Source organism: Sorex fumeus, unplaced genomic scaffold, assembly GCF_029834395.1.
Source record: "Sorex fumeus unplaced genomic scaffold, SorFum_2.1 ptg000003l, whole genome shotgun sequence".
Taxonomy (NCBI): Eukaryota; Metazoa; Chordata; class Mammalia; order Eulipotyphla; family Soricidae; genus Sorex; species Sorex fumeus.
In genome coordinates, this window is record NW_026606060.1 from 15,074,221 (window position 1) to 15,086,551 (window position 12,331).

A 12,331-nucleotide genomic window follows, 5' to 3' on the forward strand; every position below is an offset into this window, starting at 1 on the left:
TGTCCCTAAACAAAGTCAATATTAAAAAAAAACAAAAACCTGTGATTTTATTTTGAATTAGAAACTCTAGGAGTTTGCTGTACATTCCACACACATAACGAGGTTTAAAACAATAATTCCTGGATCCCACTCCACAAGAGGACTAATTAATCTAGAATTTGGACAGTTTTTCCCAAAAACACACCATGCATGATAATAGCATGCAGCTCAAGAAAAGAACCACTTTTCAAAACAACTTTGTAGCTTTGTAGTGGTTGTCATGCATATAAGATTTTAAGAATTGGGGTTTGAGAGATGGTACAAAGGATTGGGCCCTTACCTTTAATGTGATTTACCCAGATTCAATTTTAGGCACCCCTTATAATTCCATGACCTCTACAAGGAATTAATTATGAGCATAGAGCTAGCAGTAAACCCTGAGCACATATAGGTGTGGCCTCAAATAAAAATAAGTAAATGAATTTTGTGAATCACTCTCTCTAACCAACTTCTAAATTGTTTCTCATGAAGCAAGTGTCATTGCCTCATCAGGAGTCTGAATTGCTAAAGCTATGTGGCTTCCTAGATTTATATATTATTCTAAAATATCTGGATTAGACAAAGATTAGACTCTCCCTTGTCAAGCATATCTGATGATACTCCATTCCTTTGACCAGGGTCTACCCAAAATCAGCTAATGTACACTACTGCTCATTTTTCACTGCACTGAAGCTCTGTTTTTAACAGAGTATCTTGGTCAGACATAAACTCAAACTATCTCTTATATTCCCAAACCTAGAGTTGCAGTTCACAGTTCAGATCCCATCCAGTTTGGTTGAACTACTATGGCATCAAATGAAAACAAAACAGGTAATTCTGTTTAAGCAGAATTTAAACTCCAATAACCTAGTAGTTTCTGGGAGCTCTTCTTTTATCTTATTTTCAATTCTCTTAAAATTGTTTCAGAATTGGTTATTGTATCTCTGATGCGTTGCTTTCAATTTTGACTACTTGGGGACAAGAACCCAATAATCTGGGCCTCCCTACTATAACAGTACTTCAGTAATGTCAATCAAAAATTTTTATGCTCTAGGATTTCACTAGGTGAGGCTGAATTGCAAATAGTTTAAGATGACATTGTGGTGGCCGCAAAGAAATAGAAAGCCACACCTGATAGATACCAGGGTTACCTGGAGTCCCATGTCTCATTACTTTTAGAATATTGTTAGCTCCCTTTTCTCTTCTGGGGCTCTTGAAGAAATTTGAAGGCTATTGATGAGAAAAACATCAGACTCATTTCACAAGAGAGAATTCTATAAAATACCTAATTGGTTCACTCCAGAGCTCTCAAGGCCATCAAATTCACTGAGAGACAGAGGTACCTAATGAGTCATGTGACGTACACTGAAATCCTGGATGGAATCATGGAGTAGAGAATGTGGATAGCACCTATAAAAACCTGAGCAGGCATGATAACTCAGAGGCATATGCCCCTCATATACAAGGATTTGAGTTTGAGCCCAGGACTATGTACTGATCAATCCTATCTAATTGGCTAAGTATCACTTGGTGTAATACCAGTTTCCCCTGAACACTGCTGAGGAAACCCTTATTCATCCAAAACACATGCTATAAAATATGACTAAAATGACTTATACTTAATGATAATAATCTAAAGTTAGCTAATTGATAGTAACAAATATGACATTATGGCTAATATATCACAAATTGGGAAATAGTTGTTTGGGAAATTTTTGTTCAATTACTTGAAGTCTGAGCTACTGGAAAAATAGTTTACTTAGAAAAGAATTCAGATGCTCCGAAGTCACCACCATGCCGCTGGCACACCCCATCACCTCATGACTGAGCTTCACAGAGAAATTATCCTGCTGATAACTCAGGTTCATAAGAGATCCCTGTGACTCAAATCTTCAGGCTTTCTCAGGTTCGGGGTGGGCTATCTCCCCCACTTCCCTGTACTTCCTGAACCCCTGGAAATCATGCCCACAAACCACTTCTACTTCCATGCAAGCTCATCTTCTGACCTTGGTCCAGTGACTCATAAAGAAAAGAATTAATGAAATTTATTGACTTTCTGAAAATGGAAAGCTTAAAAATAATGCTTCCAATAAAAATGTAAGTAAGAAATAAAATGAAATAGCGCAAACCTCTACATCTCTCTACAGTCAAGTCCATAGTTCCCATGTCTCCTCACTCTTTACCATTTGAAATATGTTCTCATTAAAAATATAAAAATGAAAATGGGCGATTTACAATTTGTTAAAGATGTAGGTCACAGGAAATATAATTCTTCCAGATGAGATAACATTTTTACCAAAAACTTGTATACTAGAACATGAGGTTGTTACAGTTTAACAAGTAGTGAGCAACAATGGAATATTTGAGGAAGCAACATGTGATATAAGAAAACTAATCCAAGTTATAAAAATCATAGCTCACCTTATTTATCTTTACAGCTGTTATATTAACAGCAAAATCTCTTCATTTCCTTTAGTTTTAGCAGTTTCCTACATCTGTGCCTTTCTAGAACCAGTCTTAAGAGCATCCAGCAGCTTGAATTAAACTGCCATATGCCAAAAGTATAAGTAAATTCAGTTATTATCATCAAATAATTGCTCAAATTCATACTCATTTGTAAAATCTTATCACGCCGAAGGTTGTGTGTTCACGGGCTCACTGGACGGCACTGTCTCACCGCCTGCGTTTGGTGCTCTTGAGCCGCTGTGTGTAGCCTGGATCGGAATGGCTGTTGGCCAAGGGCAGACAGAAGAAGAAACGGGGGCCAGGTCGGTCTATATCAGTAGTAGTTTATTCCAATCCTCTTCACTCCTGTCTTTCTCTGCCTCTTTCTCTCCTGGGCCCCAGTCTTGGAAGCTCTCTCCTTCTGGCTCTGACTCTGGATCTCTGGAGCCCGAGCTCTCGCTTCTGACTCCCTTTCCGAGCTTACGTCTTAGTTTATATAGCAGTCACATAAGGCGGTGACATAAAGGTGGGTTGAATACTGACGAATCAACAAAGAGAGGTAAGACCACTCCTCCAGGAGATTAACTCAAGGATAAAATCTCATCTACAGAGATTACTTCAGATTACGAGGAGATCCACCCAAGGGTGGGACCCCAACAAGGGTGTGTTCTTCCCTCAGTTAGTAATCTACTTAAATAGTTGTAATAAATCTACTTCTAATATTTCTAGCAATGTCATTCTGTATGAGCACAGTCACAAACCACAAATCATCCGGTTATTCATCGATTGCCTCGAGCAGGCCCCAGTAACGTCTCCTTCATCCTAGCCCTGAGATTATATTCAAGGCTCTTTAGAAGAATGGGACCCATCATTGTTACTGGTATTTGGCATATTGGGTACGCCATGGGGAGTTTGCCAGACTCTGCCGTGTGGGCAGGCTACATTCGGTAGCCGGCCAGTTTGTCAAAGTAGGAATGAGATGTCATAATAAGATGTCGCTCGGCCTCGAATGAGGCCGCGCGGTTCCGGGATCTGGTTTTTATAGTCTCTGAGTCTTGGCCACGGATGGGATTACATGGCTGGAGTGATAGCACAGCGGGTAGGGCATTTGCCTTGTATGCAGCCAACATGGCCAACACAGGTTTGATTCTTAGCACCCCCTATGGTCCCCTGAGCACAGCCAGGAGTAATTCCTGAGTGCATGAGCCAAGAGTAACTCCTGTGCATCGCCAGGTGTGACCCAAAAAGCGAACAAACAAACAAAAACCAAAACTATTCTGAAAAACTGCTAAGCATAGAGTCAAGATAAACCTTGAGCAAAGCTTAGTCCTGATTTGGGTGTGACCCAAAACGAAAAATTAATGGATTAGTTTTGTTTTGGGGGCCACACCTGACAGTACTCAGGGGAACATATGCAGTTCTAAGGATCGAACCTGGGTAGGGCACATACAAGACAAGAGCCCTACAGCTATACTATTTCTCCAGCCCCCAACTATATCTTGATAATAGCTAACCTGGCTATCTCAGCAAGGTCTAACTCTGGACTCCCAAATTCAAAGTAACTTTCATCAGTTTATAAAAAAAAAATAAACCAAATAAAATGATGAGCACAGTAAGAGATATAAATTTAGTTTGGTTCTTCCTGAGAACATCTCACTATACATTTCCAGTCCTCAGGCCAAGTTAATCTTCCTAGCTCCAGCAGGGTCCTAGTCTCATCGTTACTTACTTTTGGATCATGATAGCATTTGTCCATGATCATGTCCTCAACTTATAGTTGAGTATCGTGGCTCTTTGGCCTGGCCCATTTCAATGCCAGGGTAGCTCACTGCATGCCCTGGGTCCATTCAGTCCCTCGTCGGGACCCTGCTTTTGGGGTTCTAGGAACTAAGGGCAACTGAGTCAAGAAATCAGATGCCCAGGAGTAAATATTATTCAGAGTCAATCAACTCCCAAGTTACAAAGCATAATATTAACTGTCTTCCTGTGTCCACACAGAAAGGACTTTGCTTACAATACAAGTTCAGTGTTCTTTATTGGGTGTGACCTGACAAACCTAAGCTACCTGAGGAAGGACAAAAGAGTGTTATCCTACACTCAGTATCAATCTAAGTATTGTGCATCTCAATCTATGGTTAAATCAATGAAAAATATAATCTTTATCTCTACAAACATCCATTTATTTTTATTAAGTGCTGCAAGAGAGCACTAAAAACAGTAATTTGATTTCAGAGAAATTTTATAATAATCTCTTGGAATCATAACAGTCTATCTCCCCCACCTTCTGTAATTCCTGAAACTCTAAATGCAAGTATATATTATAAAGGTTATACTCTGTTATTATTATTTTACTTTTTGCTATAGGAAACAAATGTTTGTGACTTAAAATTTGTCATCACATACAAATACAAATCAAGTTACTTTAATCCTAAATGGAAATACATTTCTCAGAGGTATGTGTACACACATACACACATATATGTATGTATACACACAATAATATTTATATGTACACACATATATACCCACATATTTCATATATATGCATGCATATAATGTGTATCCTCTCTTAAACATCATTTTAAAGACTTTGACTATTTTGTTTCATTTGATACTTGAACAATACAATAAGAAAAAAGTGATTGCTACAGATATTTTATAAAGAAGACTTCTTTTATAAAGAAGTACAGAAGTTTTGATGAACTTTCACTCACAGTGTAGTTAAAATAGGGACCTAAGTAGCATCCCTTTAAAGTGTCTCTGTTATTTCCTTAAAACATTCATAATAAATTTATTGTTCATCCTATTATATTCTCTCTTATAGACTTTTTGAGATGTAATGTCTTCTGCAATATAATATATGCTCTGAGTTGCAGACACATTTCTGTTTCAATTTTTATTACTCCATAGTTCCCAATGTATTATTTTTTAAAAATAATCTTTCAATATAAATGAACAACTAAAATAGATAAATGAAAGAATGAATTATAAGAAAAGCATATTGACTTATATGAGATATTGATATAAAATGACTTGCATATGAGGTGGGGAACTGTTGCTGGTTATTCAGTAGAATCTGTGGCTACTTGTCCTACTGCAACTTGAATTACTTAAGTTATCTGGCATACAACTGGACTTTAGGAAATTCTTGGCCTCCTTTGATAAATTAATTTCACATTTCACTTGGCATTACACTGGGTTGATTGTGTATTTTATTTGCAAGTTCTAGCATGTGTAAGAATCAAACTGCAAAATAAAATAGTTTTGGAATGTCTGATAAAATGAGTAGAATAAAGAAATAGAACTATACAGTTCTTCTTCATTTCTAAAAAATTTACTTTCTATGCATTCAAAACTAATGAGTAAATCCCAACAGAATTTTTCAAACCAATGCATGACAATTTTTTTATACTCATGAAAATAAGTTATTAATTTCTTAGCTTCTATTTTTGCTAATTCATTTATTTATTAATCATCTTAGGTATGAAAAAAATACAAATGGCACTTCAGATGTATTTATTTTTTTTTATTTTTTTTTATTTATTTATTGAATCACTGTGGGAAAGGTTACAAAGCTTTCAGGTTTAGAAGATGTATTTATGAAGTCGATTATAGTAAAAGAATAAGTGAATGGGGAAGGTAATTAAGCAATTTCATTTCGTTGGTAGCAGGTTGTAATCTAAAACTTTTATTTTTTATTTATTTTTTTTAATCTAAAACTTTAAATCAGGAGAGTTGAGGTCGGAGAAATAGAGTTGATAAGGTCCTGGCATTGCAAGAGGACAATTTCAGTTTCATTCTACACCCCAAATGTTCTCTTGAGCATCATCAAGGGTGATCCATGAGTGCATAGCCAGAACTACTCCCTCAAAATTCCTTGATGTGGTCCCAAAACAACAACAACAATAACAAAAATAAGTAAAGGAGTCGTCATACATTGAAATCTGCAATTTAACCAGTTCATACTTTTCAGAAAAACGTGATGCAGAAATAATACATATTATAAAGTTTTTAAAAAGATTTATTTCTTCTCTAAAATGAGTTGTCTATCCTTACAATAATTTTAGGCTCAACAGTCCCCTCCCGGGTAAATATGTAGTAGCAACATTCCAGCCTTATGGAAGCCAAAGGAGAGCAATTTATCATTTACTGATTCAAGAGGTAAATAGAGGTTATAATCAATCTGTGCCTTTCAGCGCACTCCAGGACATTAAAATTCATCCCCAAAGGGAATCCACTGCAATATGGTTGCTCTTTAAACAATTATAAGGTAGAATTCTATCTACGAACAAACAAAAAGTAACTGCAAGAAAAGGATAGATGTGACTATAATGATATTTATTCCAATAAGTTTAATGTAAATGTGTTTACATGTGTACATATGTTTTAGAACATCAAACAATAATTGGCATTGCTATCTGATAATCAGTCAATATTATTGCAATTACATCATAACAATAGCAAAGTATATTAAGAAGTTTCATATTTGTATGGCATTACCAAATATTCTCAAGTTTTGGCATACTTTTCCATTTTAAATTAACATATAACATGGGAATAAATATTAAAAATATAAACAAAAGAAGAAACTCACCCTAAAATGTTTAATCACATTTTTTAACAGTTAATTTGTGTTAGAGTATGCAATCAATTAACATTTTTCAAAATAGGTTTTCAATTATTTCTTGGCTCTTTTTAAAAAATTTCTCTCATACTCTTCAAAGTTTTAAAATATCCTCTGTGATTTAAAATGTAAATATAGAGGAAAGTCTTAAATGGAATAAAAATTCAAATAACATGATGGAGGATCAAAGATATTATTGTGCAAAATGTATACAATGTTTGTGCCTGTACAGCAACAACAATGCTGCTAAACAATTTTAAAATAAGATAATTTACCACACCTTGTCTTCAAAGTCTCACAACAATATGAACTATGTGTGTCATATTATAAACATTCAAGAGAACCAATGTTATTGGCAGACAAAGTGAAGAAGTGCTATCAAAGGAGCAAAAATGAAAGCCTGATCTCAGCAAACATTGAGCAGAAGCATACCTCATTTCTAGTAAGAAGGCAAACGGCGGCTGGAATACAGCAGGCAGGGATTGTGTCTTGCATGCAGCTGACAATCAATCCCCTGTACCGTGTGTGATCCCCTGAGGTAGCCAGGAGTAACCCCCGAGCATTGTCAGATGTGGCCCAAGAGCAAGCAAGCGAACAACAACAACAAAACTAAGGAAAACTTGGTAAAAGTACTAATTAGATCCTTTAATATTGTTTCTGAAGTTTTAGTGTGACTGTAAGTTTTAAATTTCTCAAGTTTAAACTTACCAGAAAACATTGCTAAAGCACATATTCTGATTTATTTTATGTAGTAGGTATCTAAGATTCTAAATACCTCAACATTTATTAAAGCAAACCCACCACATTAATTATATTTTGAGTGAAAGTCTCCAAGAAGACAAATGCCCTTTATCCGAGCATTTAATAACTTGATCACTTGATACCCCATTACTCATCTATTTGCTCCAGCCAGCACCCGTAACATCTCCATTCATCTCGTCATGTGCTAGTGTAGCTCTGCTCGCTCCAGGAACACCAAGAGTCTCAAACCGATCGTTCAGGGCCTTGACGAAGAAGTCTGACCATCTGATAGGTGATTCTTGACCATCTGATAGGTGATCCCTGATTCTTGACTGTCAACGGAGGTCGGAACGTTGGATTCTCTTCTCATTTGCGTGAAGCGTGATACTCCAAGCATAGTTCTTTTGATTACTCTTTGGGAGACCCGAATAGTGCTCTCATTATGTTTTTGTAGGCCCCAGGTCTCTGAGGCGTATGATAATGCAGGAAGAACAGTGGAATCGAAGAGATGTGCCCAGAGTCAGAGGTTCTTCGCCCTCTTAGCTATTTCTTCGATGCTCTTGAAGGTGTTCCAAGCCGCTCTTTTCCTCCTGCCCAACTCAGGTGCCAGGTCATTTGTCATGTTGATTTCTCCACTAGGTACACATAACTGTTGCATTTGGAGATGTTCATTCTATTGAGAGTGAATGGAATGTCAGGAAAGAGAGCATTCCTCATTTAATACATATGTAATATGTAAACGAATAGTATATCCTTAGCGTGCAGGTCTTAAAATGCTTTCTCTAATCTAGATATAATGAAAAAGAGATACATATTTATTTCTTTATAATTTGCCTAAGGAAAATGAGAATTCATGAATAATATAGACTACAAACTACAAGGAACACATTGTCTTACTTATTTACACAATAGCCCTATGGTCACTTGCCCAATTTACTTGTGTTGGAACTAGATATTGAGTAGTTAAGATTAGACATTGGATGAGCAATAAAGGAATCTCCGGCAGAGGAGACTTCCTAGCACTTCTAATTTATGTAATTTTGATGATGTCAAACTCAGGTGTTCACTAAAATAGTTTCTGGTTAGAATCTTCATGACAAACTCAAATTTTTATTATGAATATATCTTCATATTAAAGCTGGCTAAGAGTTTTTAGGGAAAGGAACAACTTTAACCTTCTGCAGAGAAAGAGTAAATTGGTTATCAGAACTTTAGGATCAAAATATTGAAGATGTATACCCCAAGTTAATTTAATATACCTTTTCTTGGAAGGAGTAGAGTTTTCTGGCCAAGTAGATATAGTTACTAAATATGTGCATATGTTCATAGATATAAATGTTCATAGATGTAAATATATTCATAGATATAAATCCTCAATTGATCATAATATGTATTTTGTAAATTTTTAACCTACTTTTTTAACATAGAAAAGCAGTCAGGGTCAGAGAGATAATACAGTAGGTAATGCATTTGCCTTGCAAGTGGCAGACCCAAGTTTGGTCATTGCAATCATACATGGTACTCCAAGTGTTGCCAGGACTGATTCCTGAGTTCAGAGCCAGGAATAAGCCCTGAGCACAGCTGAGTGTGACGCCTCTGAGGAAAAAAATAGAAAAAGAAATGGAGTCAGATAACAAGAATACAAGAAGAACTTTGTACTTTATTCTACCATGTCAAAAGTCATATTTAAGTGTAGGATAACACCGTTTTGTCCTTCCTGCATAGTCTCAGGTAGTTTTGGTTTACTGGGTTTCTCCAATCACAGTGCTCCTGTTCCTCTGAGTTTATTTATACCTTCTTTCTTTGTCCTCTGTTGACTTGCAAATACTGTTTTTCTCTTTTACCTAAGTCCTTTGCATAGTTTATTCAGAGCAATGTGCTTTTTGTATGGATACAAGAAGACAGTATATGCTAAGCTTTTGTTAACATGACTCTCAGTGATATTTTCCTCCTGGGCATCTGTTCCCTAGACCTAAGCCTCAGCTGCCCTTCCTTCCTAGCGTCCCCAAAAGCAGGATCCCAACAAGGGATTGGGTGAAACCAGGGCAAGCAGAAAGCTATGTGCTACCCTGGCATCGAGATGGGCCTGGCTAAGTTGCCATAATGCTTAACGATAAGTTAAGAGCTTGGTCATGGACAAATACTGTCATGGTCCAAAAAGTGATAACTAGATTCGGACCCTGCTAGGGTTAGGAATGATTAATCTGGCCTGAGTGCTATAGTCTGAGTCTGTGGCAAGATGTTCCCAGGAGAGCTTCCCCTACAAGCTTCAATGTTATCTTTTACTCTGTCCATACAAAAATAACTAGTATTTAGAGGTTGATAAGTATTGGACTGAGGAAAAGAGAAAAACATTTTAAGTGGTATTTTGCCCTTGGGCAGTCAGGAAGGGCGTTGGAATACCTCTTGGGTGGTGTTTCCTTTGTACCTGGTGGGACCTCAGGAAGGGCTTTTTTATGTTGGTTTTGCTACTTGACTGTGTGCAGTGTCCGCCCAGAGTGCTGGGGAGTGGGAGAGACAAGAGAGATGGGGAGAGAGTGAGAGAGTTCAGGGAGGCAAGAGAGAGTGCAGAGAGACTAGCAAGGTGAACAGAGAGAGAAGGTTCTAGAAGAAAAATACAGGCGCAGGCACGTGAAGTGAAAGAGCCCAGGCAGCAAGATGGAGCATGGAGTGAGTGATGAGCGGGAGAGACCAGAGTAGACGGGAATGAGGAGCAGTGTGAGACTAGAATAGGAGGCCCAGAGAGATTGGGGTACACGCCTGGGGAGAATGGAATAAATGCCAACTGATCAATCAACCGGCTTGGCCCTCCTTTCCTCTGCCATCTGCCACAAGACCTGAACAACCCCGGCCTGGGGCCCATCCCAAATGCAGGCAGCTAGGGGAAGAGCCATCGCCCTCCCACCCCCCTCCTCCCCTAAAAAATGTGCACATTTAAGTGATAAACACTTTTAAATTTCTCAAATACACAACTTTTTCCTGCTTCATTTTTGGGTCACTGTCTTATCTCCGATAGTCTTCTTTACATGTCCTTGATTATAACCAATTTCTGATCAGATTTCTTCTCTTTCTTGAAAAATTAGCCAAATTTGCCACTTTCTCAAGGAAACTTGACTGCTTCCCTATACTAAATGGAGTCATTAAGAGTGTAGTTAAACATGTAGCTTATTTGTGGCTTTGTTTAGAAATTCATTGAGATTATTTTTTCATAAAAATCTCCATAAAATCTCTCCATTAAATATTCTGCTTTTTCTTTAAATATTCTCTTTAATGTAAAGATATCCTTAAAGGCACAGGTCACAAAAATGGCCTATAGTACAAGTTCAACATGCTGTATAGTTGTTGGATCATGTTTTACTAAAAAACATTGTTTGTTGCCAGTATGTATATAATTGAGGACTGTACATATAAAAGGTATTTTGTCTTCTAAAATTCAAATCTGACATATGTAGAGTATACTTTCCAGATTGACATGATCAGTTATAACTATGTGAATTCTGTCCAAACTACTATGTGTTTACATTTTAATTTACTCTGTGTCTCTTCTAGTCATTTGAATGAATAACCAACTAATCTATGGATGTTTTCACTTGAAATCAGCATCTCCAACTAACCATATCTCTCTTTTACCCTCCCCTCTTTTAACAGGACTTCTCAAACTACAGTATTCATATAGAAATATCAAGGAATATTGATGAAATGCATTTGATTATTTACAAGGAAGGAGGAGTTTCTGAGAGCCCGAATTTTTAAAATAGCTATCAAATGATTCTGAAGCTGTTCAAAGGGAACCACACACTTAAGGAGAAGGCAGAGGTACATATATTTAATTGAAAAAGAGGTCAGACAAAATTGTTTACATGACAGACCAGTCTTGATGTTCTACACAAAATAATGAAATTGAGTGTATAGCCTACTGTCCAACTCAAGCTGACTGATTGGAAGGATGATCTGGAGTAAGGAGCTGTGACTGAAACGTTGGAAGAGTTAAAGAAGGAAGGAGTGCCCTTAGGTACTGATGAACAGTTTACAAGTAAACAGTTCACAAGTAAACAGTCAAGTTTACAAGAGATTCATCCTGTCTTGACAATGGATTGATGGCATAAAGAGACCTTCGATTTTTATGAAAGCTCAAAAATTTATTATACAAATCAAAGGATCACAAAATATGGTAGGACATACCCTAACCTGCATAAATGAAATGTATTGAATGAGGGAATATGAATAGGTGTTATTAGTTCATTCTATAACTTGAAAGGCTCACATGATCACTTATCTGTAAAAAAAAAAATTACTCAAAGGTTCATTTCCTGTTTTCAGTTTCCCTTCCTAATTTGTATGGTACCTACACTGATTTATATTAAAAATGATTGTAATATAACAAATGACAGTTGATGGAAACAAAACTAAGGAGGCATAAAAATAGTCATAATAGGTTATGGGAAGAATAATGTGTGATTAATAAAGCATAAGAAAAGAAATGCATACAATTAATTATTAATT